General features: G+C 40.5%; 1 protein-coding gene across 7 annotated transcripts in view; it reads left to right on the top strand.

The window, feature by feature from the left end:
* Positions 1-6,096: 6,096 nt before the first annotated feature.
* The window catches only part of RB1CC1 (RB1 inducible coiled-coil 1), an 82,699-nt gene continuing 70,621 nt past the window's right edge, over positions 6,097-18,174 (top strand). For 2 of the 7 annotated variants that reach the window (XM_087753382.1, XM_087753418.1), the window contains exon 1: positions 6,097-6,359. The gene's annotated coding sequence lies outside the window, so the exon portion shown is untranslated. Of the gene's footprint in view, positions 6,360-9,457; positions 9,548-9,573; positions 9,723-15,493; positions 15,641-18,174 lie in introns of all 7 variants that reach the window. The other 5 variants (XM_087753424.1, XM_087753431.1, XM_087753399.1 and 2 more) reach the window with 4 other exon arrangements.

Here is an 18,174-nt window from a genome sequence, read left to right on the forward strand (position 1 = left end):
ATTAACTGAGGTCAGTGACTAATTCTTTGAATTGAGACTCTGGGAGCTGGAAAAAAATGATGGGTTTGTTCCTATTCTGTTCAGGAACAAAAATGAAACAAAAAGGACTGAATGCTATAAGTTACCAGAACAAAGGACGAAAAGTTAATTCAATATGTTAATAGATGATATTTTCATTTAACAATTCATCTTCATGTAAGCACAAAGTGGGTTTTATATATTTGGTTTATGGCTCTTAGTAGTTTATTTAAATGTAAGTAATAAAATATATAAAATGAAGAGTTTCTGCATCTTGAATTTCTAGTCTGTGTTGATAGAAAGCTTGGGGAGGAGAGGGGAATTTACATGCTTATTTAAAAAGGCAATTAGTCCTTATTAATGAAATGAAAAAAACCTCAAATGTCTAAATTAGCGACTTAGATTAAATATAATCATACTTTTCTAGCCTTTAAAAAAATAGACTGCACATTAAAATCTAAATATAGAAGGAGTGGACATAGTCTAGAAGCATCTGAGTCTGTCTCACTGGAGTGCCTGATGAGGTACATTTCCAGGCCAGCTGCTGTGATGTTGGCTGGCTTGTGGCCTGGGGTTTCAGCTGGAGTCGCCCAAAATCCCTGTTCCTGTAACAATACTGCCATTTGCATCTGGCTTCCCGTACTGTTCCAGGGGTTATTGTGAGAGGCAAAGTTCACTGCTGGGGCTAAGGGAGGAGCTGAAGCCTCCCGGGTATGCCTGCACCCCTTGGTTTATAAATTCTGTCTTTATGGTTACGAACCAGAAGAGTGACTGACGCAAATCATGAAAGGATCAGAGTATGTTTTCTGTGAATATAAAAACCATTAGACAGTTAGAAGGTTATCTTGCAAATGGGGACAGTATATCCTGTGCCATAACTCTAAAAAGAAAAATAAATCAGGTTTCTAGCAATGCAGGCCAAATTAATTCCTGATATACCTTCTTCAACTGAAATACCTGCTTATGTAATTAATTTTATTGTTAGCAGGAATTAGACTTAACATTTAAAACTATGAATGTATATGTGAACATGACTTAAGTGCTTTAATATAAAAAAACAACGCTGATACACAGTATAAAATGGGAACTCTATTCTCAGTAACATTTAATATTCAGTAATGCTAATACAGCAATACCTGTCTATAAATGTAATATTACTGCTGTTCCATGTAGTCTTCAGCGTATTACTTGGTTGGCCTTGTTGTGCTCAGTATCGTCTGTGTGTTGTGCAGAGGTGGTGGTGTGGGAAGGTCCAGTTGCTACATTACACAAATGAGGTCTCTTGAATCAAAATTTGCCGCAGGGTATTTTTATAGGATTATTCAGGCTGCCCATTTTCCCTTGAGAGGTTCTGTCCTTAACCAGTTCTGAGGGTATGTCCATTCTGATTATTTTATCTGAGGTTTAAATGTCCTTTGCATATTTCTGCCCAGGACCAAGAACTGATGTCATGACCTAGATGTTAAATTGAAGCTAACTATCCCCTTCCTGCAAGGAGCTCTGGCAATAAACAAGAAAAATCACTTATGAATTCAAAACCTGTGTAGTCAGAATTACTGAAACGTATTGGGAAGCCACACGATGTTAAAATCACTGGTTAGGAATGACCCATAAAGGGGTCAGAGGGAGTGGCATGCTTTCAAAAATGGCTTCAGCTGCTCCTGAGTCATTGACCATTCAAAAACAAATTACTGAGAGCTTATGGGCCAGTCAGTGCTCTGGAAAAGAAGCAAGAGATGAGACAGTACTTGGTGTTTGCTATGGACTGCCAGGCTACATTAAAGGATAATCGAAGTTCTCTCCCTAACATGCAGGAGAACTTGTGTGGTTGGAGACTGGTGTTTACTTTGTATATTCCAGTTCAGAACAGTAATATATACTTTGTCCTTTAAAAAAATTACTATTTTTTAAAGCGATTAAATTGTTTAGTTGTATGAAAGCTTAAATGGAAAATGAATACTTGTTCAAGATTACTTTACAAGATGCCACAAAGCCTCAATGGAGAAGGAAGGAACTTGGGTTTAAAACATCAGCCTAGGTTAGCAGGGAAGTGAATGCAGCTGTTTCTAATATTAAAAAAAAAAAAACAACCAAAAATGAAGGGAAGTGGATGAAGATAGCAACTGTAAGGGAAGCAGAAGTACACAGGGAGAATTTATGGCAAGCAGAGCTAAAGAAAATAGGAAGATGTGGTTTTTCAAGTACATTTGGAACTAAATAAATACTGACAGTATTGGTCCTTTACTGGCATGGCAGATTACAATCATACAGAAAGATTGATATGCTACTTCTCTGTTTGATACTGAAATAACTTTTCTGACCTGGTGTTATCAGTTTTAAGAGGGGTGCTTGATGTATTAGAGTATTACAGATGAACTATGGGAATAAACTCTTAAAAGCAGAACTCAAGAGGCTTAGTTTATTTGGTGCCACGGATAAAACTAACAGGTGTTAAGGAACGACATGTGAACAGACGTCTCCAGAGAGAAACACATAATGATTTAAACGGCTGACACTGAAACTGCCTAGTTGAGGTAATTAGCCACTGTAATCCTTGAAAGTTTAGATTCACATTGATGTTTTCCCTAAAACACACTGTAAATCAAACAGGAGTTTTCAGAGTCTTGTCCCACTTGTTTTTGGAAGAAAGTGGAGTGCTCACACTAACTCCCATCTCCAAATTTTCTTCTGGAATTGAATGAACTCAATAATTTGTTTTGTTTTGTTTTTTCTCTAAATCATTCTCTCTCAAAAAGCATTTTTGACTTCAAGAAATCCACCCCCCCCCATAGTTTGTAGTAGCTAATCAACCACACTTCCAATTTTTTTACATGTATAATTTTGTTTTACAATTGGAATTTTTAATTATAAATTACATTTACAGTGTCCAGTTTAATAAACAAAAGCTGTTGAGAAATGTATATTTAAAATAAAAGAAGCAGAGTCATTGCATAAGCTAAAAGGGATCATGAATGCAACAGCTAAGGCAGAATGCACTACCATATTCAGGCATTGGGTTGGATATAATTTGACAATAATTTGGGGAACGAATACTCATAGCAGATAAATCAATTCTGAGACTGACTATATGGAGATGGTAATCTGTAACAGAAATAGGTTTACCTGTTTATTTCGTATGGGGTTCTGTATCTACACTGTGTTTTAACTTTGCATGTAAATCTACTGCCAGTCATGGCAGCTGTCACAGCCCTGGGAAGCACTACCAGGCTCTGAGACCCCTTCTGCCCCTCTGAGGGGCCTGGCTGCCCCTGCTCGAGGCCAGCTCCGACATGGCCTGGCCGTGGGACCTGGTCAGGCTGCTGTCAGAGTGCTGTGTGGGGGCTGCTTCCCCTTTGCTCAGGAGCTGTATTCAAGCTTCAGCCCTTGGCCTTGGCTCTTTCTTGAGCTAGGCTGCGGCTGTAGCCCCACTGATCCTGCTGCACTGTGCTGGCTCTACCCCAGACCTGCCTTCTCACCATGGACTTGTCCGCCAGTCACTGAACTGGTGGCTGAACTGGCTTTTTGCCACCAGATCTTGCTCTGGTACTGTGGGACTATGCCCCTTGTCCGTGACAGTGCCCCTGCCTGCCATGCTGCCAGCCTTGGCTCTCAGCTTGCCTTCCCTTGCAGAGCAGCCTGTTCTTTTTGCTCCCTGACTACAGCTGCATAGACATGTAGTTTAAAAGAGACAGATTCTTTGATATATCAAATTTAGCATGCAAAATTAAAAGCACACAGTGAAAAACTCCTTCAATTTTCTTGTCTATTTTACAGAATGTGAAAAAATATACAGGTGAATCCTAAACAGTATGTTGAAAGAATAATAACCTACATTTGGTACAGCACTTCTTGAAAATGTGAAGAACTATCAGCAACCTCGATTTAATGCTTTCTTTTCATATATCCTGGAGAAAAATAATCTCCATAAAATACTGCTTTTTTCAGGACAGAAGTGCTACATATAATGTTAAACTTTTGTTTTTGTTCAGACAGGCTTATGAAAAAACCCTGTAATTAGTTGGTTGGCATGAACTGGCTCTGGATCATTTTGAGAGGAAGCAACATAATGAAATGTTACAAGAAGAAGCCAGACCAACCTGCTCTACTAGCAGTGCTTTGCTTATTCCCCAGTTCCTGCTTCAGTCCTGCCTCAGCTGCCTCTCAAATCAACAGTTGTCCCACACATACTGTAAAAAACTGAACAGTGCTTAAGCGCCTGGAGCCTCATTTTATGCAGTTAGTGTGAACTTGAGTGGCAGAGGTGCTTTGCTGGAAAACTACAAACCCTGTCAGTAACGCAGCTTCAGTGTTTGAATAGTTGCTGCTGCTGCTTCTCTCAGCTCCTTGAACTGCAAGAGGGCACTCTCAGTAGTATCTCCTCAAGACAAGTTTCATGAGACTCACTGGCGCTTCAGCCCTACTAAACCGCAAAGTTTTTTTACCTCTGCCTTATCTCCCCGTTTATGGCATGTATGGCACTTGTTTTGTGAAGTTCTAGCTGGATGTCATTCCCTTCACACTAAAGATTAGTCCTTCATCACATGCAAAGAATTTATGAAGAAGACCATTTTAGGAAATGCAAAAAGCCGAAGTTGACATCTGTAGAACTAAAACATCACTTAACTTTGACATAATCAGTGTTATATTACACAAAGCTGCCTTGAATTGCTTCGCTAGAAACTTTTATTATATTATGTCTGTTCATCAGAGTACCGATGTCTTCCCAGCTCCACTGACTGTTGTAGTCTGAAGTCCCAGAGATGTCTTTCAGAACATGGGTAATTAGGACAAGTCTCCCAACAAGCTGCAAAATTGGAGAGCGCTTGTTTAGCAGGTGACACAAGGTGGCAACTAGGGGTAGCGAAGCCGTGTTTACTTTCAAAGGCCCATGGCAGTGGCGTTTTCCAAGAACAAATACCTGTCGGTACAGGCTGTGACTCTTCAACACTGTCTTTAACACGACAGACAGGCTGGAGGCTCTTCAAGCTGGCAGAAGCAGCTACTAAGAGTTTACTGTGAAAACCATAAGCCTGGTCCAGCTTGTAGATTTACAAGCTGATGAACTAGAAGTAAAAAATAGTATCAGGTGAAGGGCTGTGCATATGAGGTTTAAAGAGGCCTAAGAGGAAAGTTCAGGTAAGACGAAGAAAATGTTTTATATAATGAACCTAGCTATTTTACTGAATGCATCTGTCCCGCAGGCTGAAAATGAGATGCTTGTGCTCTCTTTTGCATTCCTCTTCTGATGTGCTTGCTTCATATTCTGGCCGCAACACTGTGCTTTGAATTTCTTATATTCAATGACCTGCCACCTATGGTGTATGTTACAGGAGAAGGAGAGGTCATGGTGAGGCAACAGAGAAGGTAAGATTCAGTTGTGCTCTGTGCTCAAGGGATCTTTGCTGGAAGATATCTGTAACTCCAGCATCATGACTCTCACCCGCAGTTCCGAGTGAAACAACACTCTTCCTCGCACCCCTCTCCAATCTGCTCTTCTCTGAGTTATGTGGCTATGTTCTCATCTCAAAGAAAAGTTCAGTGGGCTAAGCCTCTAACAAAACTTACAACAAAAAAAAGAAACCTGAAAGTGACGTGCACAAGGTTCACTTTCACTTTCTCAGGACAGGAGTAAGAGGCCAGTTCCTACCCTACAGCTCTCGGTCTGCTTTGTGTCGAAAGCTCTGTGAGCCCCCAGAGGGGCCCCAGTCCTTCCCCGCGGCCCTTGCAAGGAGGCAGGCGAGGAGCCCGGCCCGGGCGGTGAGTACACCCGCGGCGATGAATTTCACGTTTGTTAAATGTGGAGGGGGGCGGTAGCCCCCCTCGTTACCCGTGTTGGGGTAAGGCCTAGGCGGCCTGTGGCTCCGAGCCAGGGAGGCCTCAGATCGGCATCCCCCACGGGCGGGGCCGGTTAACGGCCGCCGGTGACGACCTCCCCCCGCCCCGCGCTTCAACGGTCTCCGGGGTCTCCCGGGGTGAGCGCGAGGGCACGACTTCCGCCTGCCCCAGGCCCGCGTGCGCCGCCGCCGCTGCGGCTTCCGCCCTGCGGTTCCTCCTCCGGGCCGCCCTCTCCCGGCATGCCCTGGCGCCGGAAGCGGCTGACGACAATAACAAACATCGGCGGCGGCGGCTGCGCCAGGGCTCCCCGTCCCCCCGCTCCCCAGCCGGCCCCGCCGCCACCTTCCCCGCCCGCCAGCTCCGCCGCTTCTCCCCGCCCCCGCCCGGGCGCGGTGACCGCTGAGGCGGTGCGTGCCCCCGCGAAGCCGCCGGGCTCGGCCGCGCGGGGGGCGGAGGGGGGGCGCGCCGCCGGTGGAGGATGCGCGGCGCTGCCGCGGGACCCTCGGGTGAGTGGCGCCGGGTGAGGCGCGGGTTCCCCCCGCCGCTCCGCTTCTCGTCTCGGCTCCTCCCAGCCGGGAGGAGGACAGGGACCCCCGTTACCGGGAGGGCGGCCTTGGCAAGGGGCGGCGGTCCCGGCTCTGGACGCAGGGCTGCACCCGTGGGGCGGGTGATGAAGGGCGGGCGCGGGGGGAGGACTGGGATCCCTGGCTCCGGTCCCGGGGTGGCGGGGTGACCCCTGCGGAACCGGGGGCGGCGGAGGACGAGGGGCGGTGGCTGCCAGCTCGTAGGGGGCCGCGGCGGTGGCGGGGCAGCGGCGGGCGGGCCGGGGTGCTCCCTCCCTGCCCAGGGCTCCGCTGCCAGGGCGAGGGATTCGCGGTGAAGTTACTACAAGGAATGACTCAGCCCGGCTGCGCCTCCGAGCTCGCCGTCGGCAGCGGTCGGACGAGCGCCGGGCAGAAGCGTTGTGTTTACAAACGTTGTTCTGCCTTTTTCTCGGTTGTTTACGTGTTTCTGTTCCCGAGGAAGCATATGTCGTGTGCTGAATTTTCCCGTCGGTTTCTCCTTATTGCTTTCGCGCACGCTTCCAGGCTGTTATGTTGATCCGTGCTGGCGTTTCCTTCCCAGTGCCCCCCAAAGTTCTGGCTGACAGTGATCCAGAGGTAGAAATGCTAATATGAATGTTGGGAAAATTAAATGGACTGATTTTTGTAACACTCAGGTTTCTTACTTAACTTCGTCTAGAGACAGGAAAAAAAAATCATGTCTGAACCTGAAATACTCAGAAGCGAGCCAGAAATGTTAGTTTAGTCCTTTTATAGCCATAGCCTTTTTTTGCTATGTAATTTGTTTTTTGTCTGAAGCAATTAAGTGGTATGTTCTGTCCATGAGCCATTCCCCATGGTTTGTATTTAAAGCTTTCACCTTTATTTCTTTATGGGAGAGAATGAGGAGGTCGAGTATTTTTTTCTGCCACTCACATAAATGTGCGTTAGAAGTAGTTCATGCTATCGGCTTTATGGAAGAACTTGCACTTCTGAAGTTGTTTGGTTGACTGCATGGTGAAAGATACCTCAGTGGTGCTGGAGAAATAACGAGGATGGAAAAATATGCTTCTTGCAGTTGAAGTTCAGACAGCTGGGAAGTACTGTGAGGAATACTAGACGCTATAAATACTTCGCAACCATAAAGAAAACTTGCGTGCTATTATGGCATATTTGTGAGCTTTTACGAATGTTTAATATCTAGTACCTTGGGTAGTTTTTAGAAGATGAAACACATGAAGAAAGGATTTTACTATTATCTAGTGTTTTAACATAAACTTTAGTACCAAGAAGCAAATATTAACAAGAAAGAAATTAGACATTTAAACATCATTAAGTTCAGTTTAAATGAAAGTGTGCAGAGGATCTATTTGTACTTATTCTAAATGCTGTCTGGAACTCAAAATGGTTTTGTTATGTTGGGAGTAGTAAAGAAAACTTACTGAAGAATGAGAGGTAAGGGACTTTAGCTGTACCAGTTATAGAGTTGGAAATACAAATGGGATCTTTTGGGATAATGGGATTAGTGTAAGATAGACCTAATTGCACTTTGGAAGTGTATTATTGTTGTACACTTTGTAGATTTTAAAGAAAAAGCAAACCTATCTTACGCTGTATTGTGTTGCTCTAGCCTTGTGCTCAGCACAAATTTGGGTTAGTAGTCCCTGAGATCATATTCAAGGGGCTGGCGCTCTCCCCATGTCATGTTACTGTATTTATAATTAGAAGTGTATGCAGCAGCCTTGCAGTGTGACTGGAGAAGAGGGCAAGGGTTATTTTGAGGTCTTTTGTGGCATCTGTTTGAAACATTGTTTGTCCCTGCATGTTGCCTGAACACAGCTAAGGTTACGTAGTCTAGCAAAAAAAAGGGTGAACAATATAATTTCTAAACTATTAGTACATTTCTTAGAATCTCAGTTATTCTGATTAAGTAGGAGGTGAGTGTCTGGGAGGCGGGGTATGAGTAGCACATGTCGATTTGTTCCTTTTGATAAGAGAGTGGCAGTTACAGTATTTGAAAGAATTTTTCTGTATGCTGTCCTGTAGGGTAGGTTGTTATCAGTGTGTCCTTAAGTCTTTATTTGGTTTTAAGCTAGCAGTTAGTTTCTGTGGAAGGCTGGCTTAGAGTGGTGTAAAGGTCTTGAGACTTTTTATTGCACAGGTTGGGTTCATTCGCATGTTGTGGTAAAGTGAAGTAAGTCAAAATGAAACACTGTAGCGTGCATATGCAGCCATCGCATGAGCTACTTCAGAGTCATTTGGACAGTGTCCAAGCAGTCATGCGTTGTCTTCTGCATATGCGTATTGCTCAAGAAAGTTGTGCTCCTGATTTCGGTCCATAGCTCAATGACATCATGTGAAGAGTTCTGAAGGTGGGGGAGAAGAAATTTTTAATACCCTACTACTTTCAAGGACTCTACTGATAGTTAGCATTCTGATGCAGAGTTGATAATCAGTATTATCAAGTTGTGAACACTTGATTACAAGATGCCAGCTTACATAATAATATTGTATTATACTGCAGGACCTGATTGAATGCACTGATACCAAACAGGCAAAAAAAGTATCACTAATATGTAAATTACTAATCTAATTGCTAGAATTACAAAGTGTGTATTTTGTAGCTGATTTGTCGTAGTAATGATTTCAGTGTACAAATTAAAAGATCCTTACATGAATTCCTTGTTGTAAAAAGCCTACAGCATGATTAATGGTGATAGAGAAATTGCTAACAATGATTTTAGTGAGCTAATTAGGATTCTGTGGTTATAGTGAAAGTCACTTATCTATTTATGAGTTTATTCATATTGCAGATCCGCTTTTAATTTAGTTTTGAGTTCAGTTGGAAGAGAAGTTGGAAGACATCATAGCCACCTATCAGCTATTTCTATCCCCATTCGTAAGCAGGATTGGAAGTGGATATAATTTTTTGATGTGTTTTCTAATGGGATTTGAACATAACTAAATTGTTAATAATACATTAATAATATCTAAATCTAAATTGTTGGCACTTATCAATAGAAATATCAAAACAAATTTATTGATACAAAATTTTCATTCAGAGATTCAGATGGGGCTGGCTACTGTTGGCTGGTCAGGAGAACCACCTGGGATGTCAGGGGAGTTCTCGCTTGTCTTCTGTCCATCTCCAGGTGTGTATTTTCCTTTTGTTCTTCAGGTTTGCCGTCAGTGGTTCCAGTAGGGTTCTGAGCTCAAACTACCAGCTCAAGCAACAGCTAATGTAGCTTTTTATGTGCATCCAAGATGTTGACAGTTTCTTTTGGGAGCAGATTTTGCAGCTGGGCCTGCTGCCTTTATCGCATCAAGGTGAAATGATTACAGTGTGCTATATATAAATCTCTAGTAGTTTGTGCATCTAGAAAATTAGCTCTTGTAGAATGTGGTAGCCTGCTTTCTATGTGAAATGACTTAAGCATTATATGAATTTCTCTGACCTGTGTTGATTACCTGGTGATTGAATGTAAAATGTAAAACTGCTTTGTTGACTAGTAGGGTTTCAAATGTCCTGTATCTCTCTTGCTGTGTAGTGCCATAGGTCCAATAAGCAGACTGATGTGCAAATATTTGAGAGCAGCTCTGCTTATGGAACGTCCTAATGGGTCTCTGACTTCAGAACACGCTTTTATTTTCTTGTTATGAAATAGCTCATATTTTCTTACCTCCTAAGACTTATTTTTGAAACAGTATTTTTGCTTTATCAGGAGAGTAGGAAAGTTTTGGTGGTGGGGAAATGTGTTCAGTATTTCAATTGCCTGTTCCTTTTATTTGGAGGAATTAGATGAAACTAGTGTCTGTATGATAGTAACACAATACATCAATCTTCATTATTATTCTTGAAGATGTGTTTGAAAGGCCAGTATGCTGTTTTCAGTTTGAACAGATTGAAAGCAATGTGTGTTTCAGAGCTAGAAAGCAGCATTCAAGAACTAATTAAAGGGAAAGTTTTACTTCCATCATGGATTGAAAAAATCAGACCACTCTTAACAAAGCTAAAATATAAATTCTGTTTAAGAGTGGCACTTTGCTGAGATCCAATTTCTTTGTACATTTGAGGTAGCTGCTCCTAAATTCCAAAATTTTATTTTGATTTGGTGTTTAGGTTCTCTTTTGTAACTGACTGATCTGCTACTGTTTTGTCTGATTGAATATGTTCATGCTACATTCTGTAAAATATGCTCTTTTGTCTATTATGTATATTGTAGATATGGCTGCAGCAATTTTTGCTCTTCCTCATTTGAATGGTGGTGTTTTCCTGATATTGCAGGGACTCTAAATGTCAGTGGTTTATCTCCAAATTCTATGTTGGGTTTGTTGATGCCAAGTAGCTGTGCTGGTATGTCAAAAGTACGGCTATTTGACCCTTATTTAATGTAGTTGTGCCTAGGGTAGACAGTTCGTACTGACAAAATGGTGTTTTTATTTATATACTTTTCCTTCCATCCTCCAGAGTGTGTATTTTTATTAAATTCAGATGAAGTGGAGATTCTTATATAAGAATGCATTGTGTAACTGGACTAGCAGCTCTCTTCTAATATATTATGCTTATGCTATATTGCAAGTATTCTGCTAGTAAACTCAAGATGACTTATTTGTCTATTGTAATTAAAAATATTCTTTACAAATACTTGTCTACAGATGGAAAGAGACTTGATTCAAACCCAGTGAATACTCTTTAAACAAAAAATGAAAATATGACTCAAAATTCTTAGTTCTGTCTGAAGAAAAGAGGGGGTGTAATGTGTAAACTTTAGTTATGTTATGTGAAAGACTCGAAGATAAAATACTTATAAATTTCAAAAAGCAGATGTAATATAACAGCAATTTCACATGCATGTTATGGCTGCAAACAGCACAACCAGGGTTCAAGAAGGTAGGAATACAGTTGTAGTATATCAACAGTTATGGGTTGTGATTTGGGTTTTTTTTGTGAGGTTGTGTAGTTCTTAAGCTGGTAATATTCCATAACGGGATTTATTAGTATACTTTTTTAGCTTTTTTTAAGCTACCAAATATCTATTGCAGAAAGGTAAAGAAGGCCAGTTGAAAATTACTAAACACCTTCTTGATAAGATAAAATTTAATATTCTTCAAACCCATTCTGCAGCACTTCTCATTTCTCTAACATGGCTGTTATTTTCTTTCGGATTGATGCCAGTAGAGATCTGAAGGTGATTTGTAACTATGTAACATGCAAATAGAGTAGTAAGCTGACTTGCCAAAAATCTAGACATGATTTTTGAATATGTATTCATAGGGAGGGTGAGGGTTATGTTGACTCTGCACATCACTGATGGTCCTTTACTTGTCTGTTTCAGATACCACTGAAAAAAAGAATATAGATAAATAGGAAGAGGTTCATAGGTAACATGTTAATTATAAGGAACTTAAAAATGAGAAATTAGAGAAATTCCGTCTTTAGATCATAAAAGTTCAAATGCTAAATTTACAAACACCCATACGAATAAGAAAAATTTGAAATAAGTTTGGAAGTTGCTAATCATTTGAACAGTTTACCAAGATGGTGGTGGATTTCCTTATTACTGGAAAACTTCAATGTTATTCTAAAAAATTATTGTTTATGAATAGAAATTAATTAAGGAAGAACCTGTTACTTTTATGTAGGCAATCAGACTAAATCACAAGGATCTTTACTTGTCTTACATTTCATTATTGTCAATCTTTCTCTTCTATCTGTAGTGTTTCCATTCCTGTGAAATAAATGCCATTTAATCAGTCTTTCTATGCTTTCATCCTATAAAGTAGGTCTGGCCGAGTTACCTTGTGCTATCCACCTTAAAAAACCTTGTAGCATTACGATGGTGTATCTGGAGAGGGGAAGGCAAGAGAAGTGGCCTCATAGTCTATATTTTGAGAAACTCTGTCCTTGGTTGCATATGTAGTAATTGCCCATTTCCGAGTTATCTTAGCCTGCGCTTTAAGACGATACTGGCTTTTTTTTTTTTTAATAGGTTACCATTTATAAGAGGTTATCTATTAATAACTGATGATGTCATGGGCAGTTAGGAATGTGAATGATGTCTTCTGGAAATTTTCACTTGTCTTCTTGGATGATGGTGCTGACGTTCAGTACCCCCTTGTATTCATCAGCCTCTTTCCAGCCTTAGTTGTAGTGTAACAGTTTGTGGGGCTGCATAGTGAACTGGATCATGGAACTAATTAAAGCTAGCAGTAACCTGGGGAAGTACGCTGTTTCTAGCTTGTTACAGCAAAGTAATCTGGTTTACTCCATAGAAGTATGGAAAGTTGCACCACTGAAAGTCGTGCAGGGAGAGGAGCAGAAGAACAACTGGCTGAGGAAAGGGATTCATGAGTCTGGTGATCTTACTTTAACCAGTATTCAGGTGATTGTGGTCTTGGTTAACCAGAGAGAGAGTGTTAGTGAAAGAAGCATTGGTGCCGACTTGTCTGAGTTTTGATGTAAGAGATAAAGGAATTTTTGTTGGCTGTTTCTTGCAGAATTGTTTGCAAACACTGCACTACATGCTAATTATTTTTAAAGAGTATATGTCTACAGGGAGAACCTTCCCACCAGTATGGAGTCAGTCAGTAACTTGAATAAAACCACCTGAAGCTCCACATGCCCAAGAGCACCATTCTTTGCAAAGTGCATGTATTAATCTCTGTAATTGGAGGAAGACTTGTAGTCTAGAAATGCTTTTGAAATGGCAAAATTATACATTTTAAAAAAAAAAAAAGCTGACAAAACCTTCAGTTAACTTTGTCAAAGACGAGTAAGGGTACTTCTACAGGCTGTGGCTGTTTCCTAGCAATAAGAATGCCAGAAACCCTTCGTTTGTTTTCTGACTTGTACCTGTTACCTGAGGCACAGAAATTTCACTTTCTGTCAGGTAAGAGATGTGGGCTCTTGGAAAATGTGGTAGAGTTTTGGTTTCTTTTTTTTTTTTTTTTTTTACTGTTGGAGGAGAAACACTTTTGTCTGATCCATTATATGGATTGTGTTTTGGCAGCTCCTCAAATTAGTGAAAAGAGCAGTATAAATAGATGCTAACCCTCAGATCTGAAATATACATATGGAATCATGACACAATGCTTAATAATGCGCTTGTTGTCTCATAAACATGTCTGAAACTATTGCTTTCCTAGAATTCATGATATAAGTTGTGTCTGAACTTGCAAGAAGCTGCCACACCAATTTCAAAGCTACTCTTTAATGCATAATGTTTTCTTAGCTGCCCAGATGCAGTTGCTTTTGATCTCCTGCTGTTCCACTGCTGATGTTGTTGAGGATCTGTGAAGGTGTTGCTGTACCTACTTTGCTAAATGAAGAGTTTCCATGTAATTCAGAGTTGCAGGAGAAACTCTAAATATGGTGGTCATATATAACTCTTAAGTATTAAGTTGGTATTGTGTAAAATGATTTATCTTAAAGGGGGGGGGGGGGGGAAGCCTCTTGTACTATGAATTACTGTATACTGAATTACTGAGTTTTGAAATTCCTCTTTAGTGAATTGGGAAGTGGGAAGTAGGGGCTTAGACACGTTTCCTGGTCGCTCTGCAGAATTGCAGCTTTGTTCCTGTGTTGGGTGGAGAAGACTTGCTTTACTGACCAGCAGCTGAGTTTGAGAGCTGCTAACAACACGGTGACTGTTGGAGATACTGTAATTAAGTAACCGCCTCTGTGCCTGATGCACATCTCGACACAGTATAAATAGAGCTCCAGATGGCACCTTACAGATGTCAGGGATTGACAGCCTTTCTTTAAGACTACAGTGTGGCTTGAACATGAGGTTTGTAGGCTTTGATATAAGGTGGTAATGGGAGACAGGATCTCTACCTGGAGTAACATGTATCTCGGTTATTAGGTGTGGTCTTCTGGTTAAATTTATTTTGGAGGAGCAGGGGATGAAATTATTCTCTGCAACTGGCTCAGGAGGAGGCCTACTATTTATTCATCACGTAGCTTACGATTTTTTTTTTTAAAGTTTTACTTTAAGTTTTTTAAGTGCCTTTTAAAGCATGTTTCCTTTCAACACTTGGTTGTCCAGATAAGAGTATGCATTTGCATTGTGTTTTAGAAACTAAGCCATTTCTGTTGCTAAAAGCATTAGTAAAGAATGTGTGCCCTCATAATGAGGTCATTCTCTCTGTTCTTCTGGTGGTGGTAGTAATCTTCTGCAAAATTAAGATATATTTGGTTAGATTCATTGGTTGCAGCATTGAAGGAAGGTCCTTGAAGTGTACTTTTAGAGATGATCTTACAACTGACATGAAAGAGGGTGTTTGTTTCCTTAAATTCAGCTTAGTCTCTATGTTTGTTTTCCTTTGATACTAGGATTTACGTGCTATAAAATCCTTTGCTTATGAGGTGAGGTGTGCAAGACGGAGCAAGAGAGCATTTTTTGAGAAGGGTACCTGAAGAAAACAAAGGAAATAGAGGTAGAAGACAGGTTTGTAGAAGAAAAAAAAAATTAATTGGAAGGAACATTCTGTGCTAGTCTTGTACCTTTTGTTTATTGTAGAATTGCTTAAGTCAAACAGGAAATCCTGCTCTAAAAGGAGAGAAAAATTAAATCACAGGAACTGCAGCATCTCAAAGGCGAACCTTAAGATTTGCTGTATGGAAATGAAGCACAGCTTAATAAGATGTTAATGCACCCCAAAGTTGGCTCTCCATCTCCAGAGGTAATAAAGGTATATTCTCCTTGAGGGGAGATGTTCTCCAGATATTCAGTGAATGAGGAATAGCACTTGAGTCTTTTAAGCATGTGATGGACTTGTCAGCCTTTGCCTCAGATGAATTGACCTTTTGACAAGCAGGAATTCTGCAGTGATCTCCTGTGAGACGTCTGACCCTTGTAATCAGTGGTAACATTTATGACTCATATTGGAGGCACTATCTGTTACCTGCAGTGTAGCCTCAGCTGGTCTGCAGTAAAAGAAGAGAAACTTCCTTTATTGGCAGCGTAGAGATGATGTTCATACAGAACTATGTGAATGTCTAATAATTGGCAATGTGGAATTGCAGGCTTCTGAGTGAACAGTGAGAGTCTTGCCGTGCTTAGGTAGTTAAGCTAGTTCTGTCTGTCTGCTTTCAGAGTTGAGCTGCTTCCAACCTGGAGATAATACATGGGGGGGAACAAGCTTCGGCCTCTTGGCCCTCTGACCTGGGAGATGAAGCATTGATAAGTATGGCACTTACTCTATAGATGTGAAGCAGTACTTCCCCAGGCACAGAAGGCAAGGTACCTTATGCTGCTGGTGTGTTGCTGATGTAAAAGATGGAAATTTAAACCGCTGGGTTTAAAGGAAAGCTATGACTTTGGCATAATTCAGTTTAAATTTCAGGGAGTTAAAGAAAAATGTATTAATAACTTTGTTTGCTTAAGTTTAGTTTGTAAACCAGTTTGTAAAGGAGGCATGGGAAATGAGATGTCAAAAACATGTGCATGAACTTAAATATTGGGATATCGTAGAGGAAACTTAATGACTTTGTAGTGAAGTTGATAATGCCCCTTGAAACCCAAACAGCATAAATATTGATTTCTGTCTTTGTCCTGCCGTGAATGCTATATTTCAGTGTTTGAGTTTATGAAATTGGAAAGAATTGTACCATGAAACAGTGGAACAGTCAGAATTGGATAATGGAGCAGGGATTCTGCACTTAATGGCAGAAATGAATGGTTAATGTAGCCATAGGATTATTTGTAGAGTGCTGTGGAACCCATGATGCCCATACTGTAATTACGAAAAGGAAAGGTCTGTAAACAGGCATTCATTTTCTTTTACAGATGTAGCAATGAGCATGTTCTGAACTAAGTAAGATACATTTCAAAACTTCTAAACTACATGCATTGAAAGTATCGATAAACACAGACTTCAGAAGTACTCAGTTGTTGAAGAGTTTATATTGGATAGAAAACGCTTGCAATACTTTCATGAAGTGAAGCAGATGTAGTAATTGCATTGCAATGTAAACACAATGTAGACCAGTAAATAGTGTTATAACCAGCATAATATATTCATGGCTGGTTTTGGTGTTAGCTAATGTAACAAAATATACATCTTCCGAATTAATTCTGTAAGCTTTTTCTACTTCATGCTATTCTTACTTTCATTTTTGTCACCTTATTTTTTTTTATGTTCATGTCTACCATATTCTGTCTACTCTGGCAGCTCCTACAGAAATTTCCTTTTCAAATTTTTCAGCTAATTTTTTAATGGTGTAACTAATAATTCATGGCTGTTGATCATACAAGCTACCATCCCATAATTTGAAGGATCTAGTTTATAGGAGAGCATGGATCTGCTCTCGTGCTGCAGGTCACACAGTTCAAACAAATAATCTGGGTGGATTAGTCATTTTGTTACAGTCTGATTACATAGTTAGCAGCTCTGTCTTCAGTAGTTACCAAATTTTGTAATTGTTCAACCTCTATTAAAATGAATTAAAGTAATTTCAGCAATGTAACACTAAAAAGCTTGAAAGTTGTAACACTAACAGTGTAATGCTAAAAAAGCCTGAAATTCTCATAATGGCCATAATGTTGAAGACAGAAGAATAAATAGAAGAAGAATAAAATGTATGCATTTATGGATATATTCTGTTGAAGCTTGATGGTGGCTGACTTTCACACCCAACTTATGTTAAAAACTTGTGTTACTGCTGAATCATAACATTCAAGAACATTGGGAACAAACTTAAAGGCTAATTTGTGATATGTAGCTGACCTTGCTTGTAATAGTCTGCTGTAACCTGGCCTTTGAAAGAAAAGAGACTTAGGCAACTGTGACTGGTTTTCACGCATCTCGCCCTTTAACTAATCTTGGACTTTGTTGGCCAAACTCAGCCAGATGTTGTCCGGAGATACAAGACTAGGGAGAGCTCTCAAAATTCAGTTTCTTCCAGTGTTGTGAAAACAGGTAGCTGGAGAGAGGCACTTGACATGGTTTCTGCTGAAGGGAGGGCTGCAGCCTGCCCTTATTGGGCACCAGTGAATCTGCAGGAGAGCTCAGTGTTAAATGCATGTGTTTTCTGAAACCATGCTTTACACGATTCCTCTGTTCCTGGAAGTACTCACTGAAATTTGTGGCAACCTTGGGAGTGGGTGAATTCTACTTTTTTTTTTTTTTTCTTTAAAGAGTAACATAATTCAAATTTGTCCTGCCTGTATGAGTGTAGTTCTGCTCCCCCAGGATTGTTTGTTGAAATGTTGAGTGGAAGAAATAAGACTTGTTTTTTGACTTCATGGTTGCAAAGGAATTGGAAGAACAGAGATTATAGTGCTGTGATCCTACTTTGTGGCAGAAGTGTTTCAGTAGTTTCTTGTTATTAATGCTAATGTGCATTACTTTGATTTAAAGCAAGTGTTCATAAATTAATTTTGCTCAAGTACAACTGCTGACTGCTGATAGCTAAACTGGAAGAGGACACTTCAGTTACTGGTTTTCCAGTGGTGGTACTTAAACACATTGCTTTTTTCCCTTTTATTGCACCTTTGCTTCTGACAGGGTGACGTGTGTGCATTTTGCATAGGAGGAAAGAGGGAATGGACAGGAGGGAAGAGGATAATAGCTCAAATAACAGCCTAATAAAGTGCTATCTGTTCTGTGCGTGTAAAATACTTCTAATAGTTGTATATTTTTTTCCTTTATCATAAGATTTTCAAATTTGGGATGAAGTGGTTTTGATTTACCATTAGTAGCATGGGTTGTGTAAAATGATTTACACGTTCTAAAGGTTTTCATGCTTCAGCAAACCTATTTTTAGTAATGGATT

The sequence above is a fragment of the Nipponia nippon genome, unplaced genomic scaffold (genome assembly GCF_047370975.1).
Source record: "Nipponia nippon isolate SJK-2023a ecotype South Korea unplaced genomic scaffold, ASM4737097v1 scaffold_1, whole genome shotgun sequence".
NCBI classification, from domain to species: domain Eukaryota; kingdom Metazoa; phylum Chordata; class Aves; order Pelecaniformes; family Threskiornithidae; genus Nipponia; species Nipponia nippon.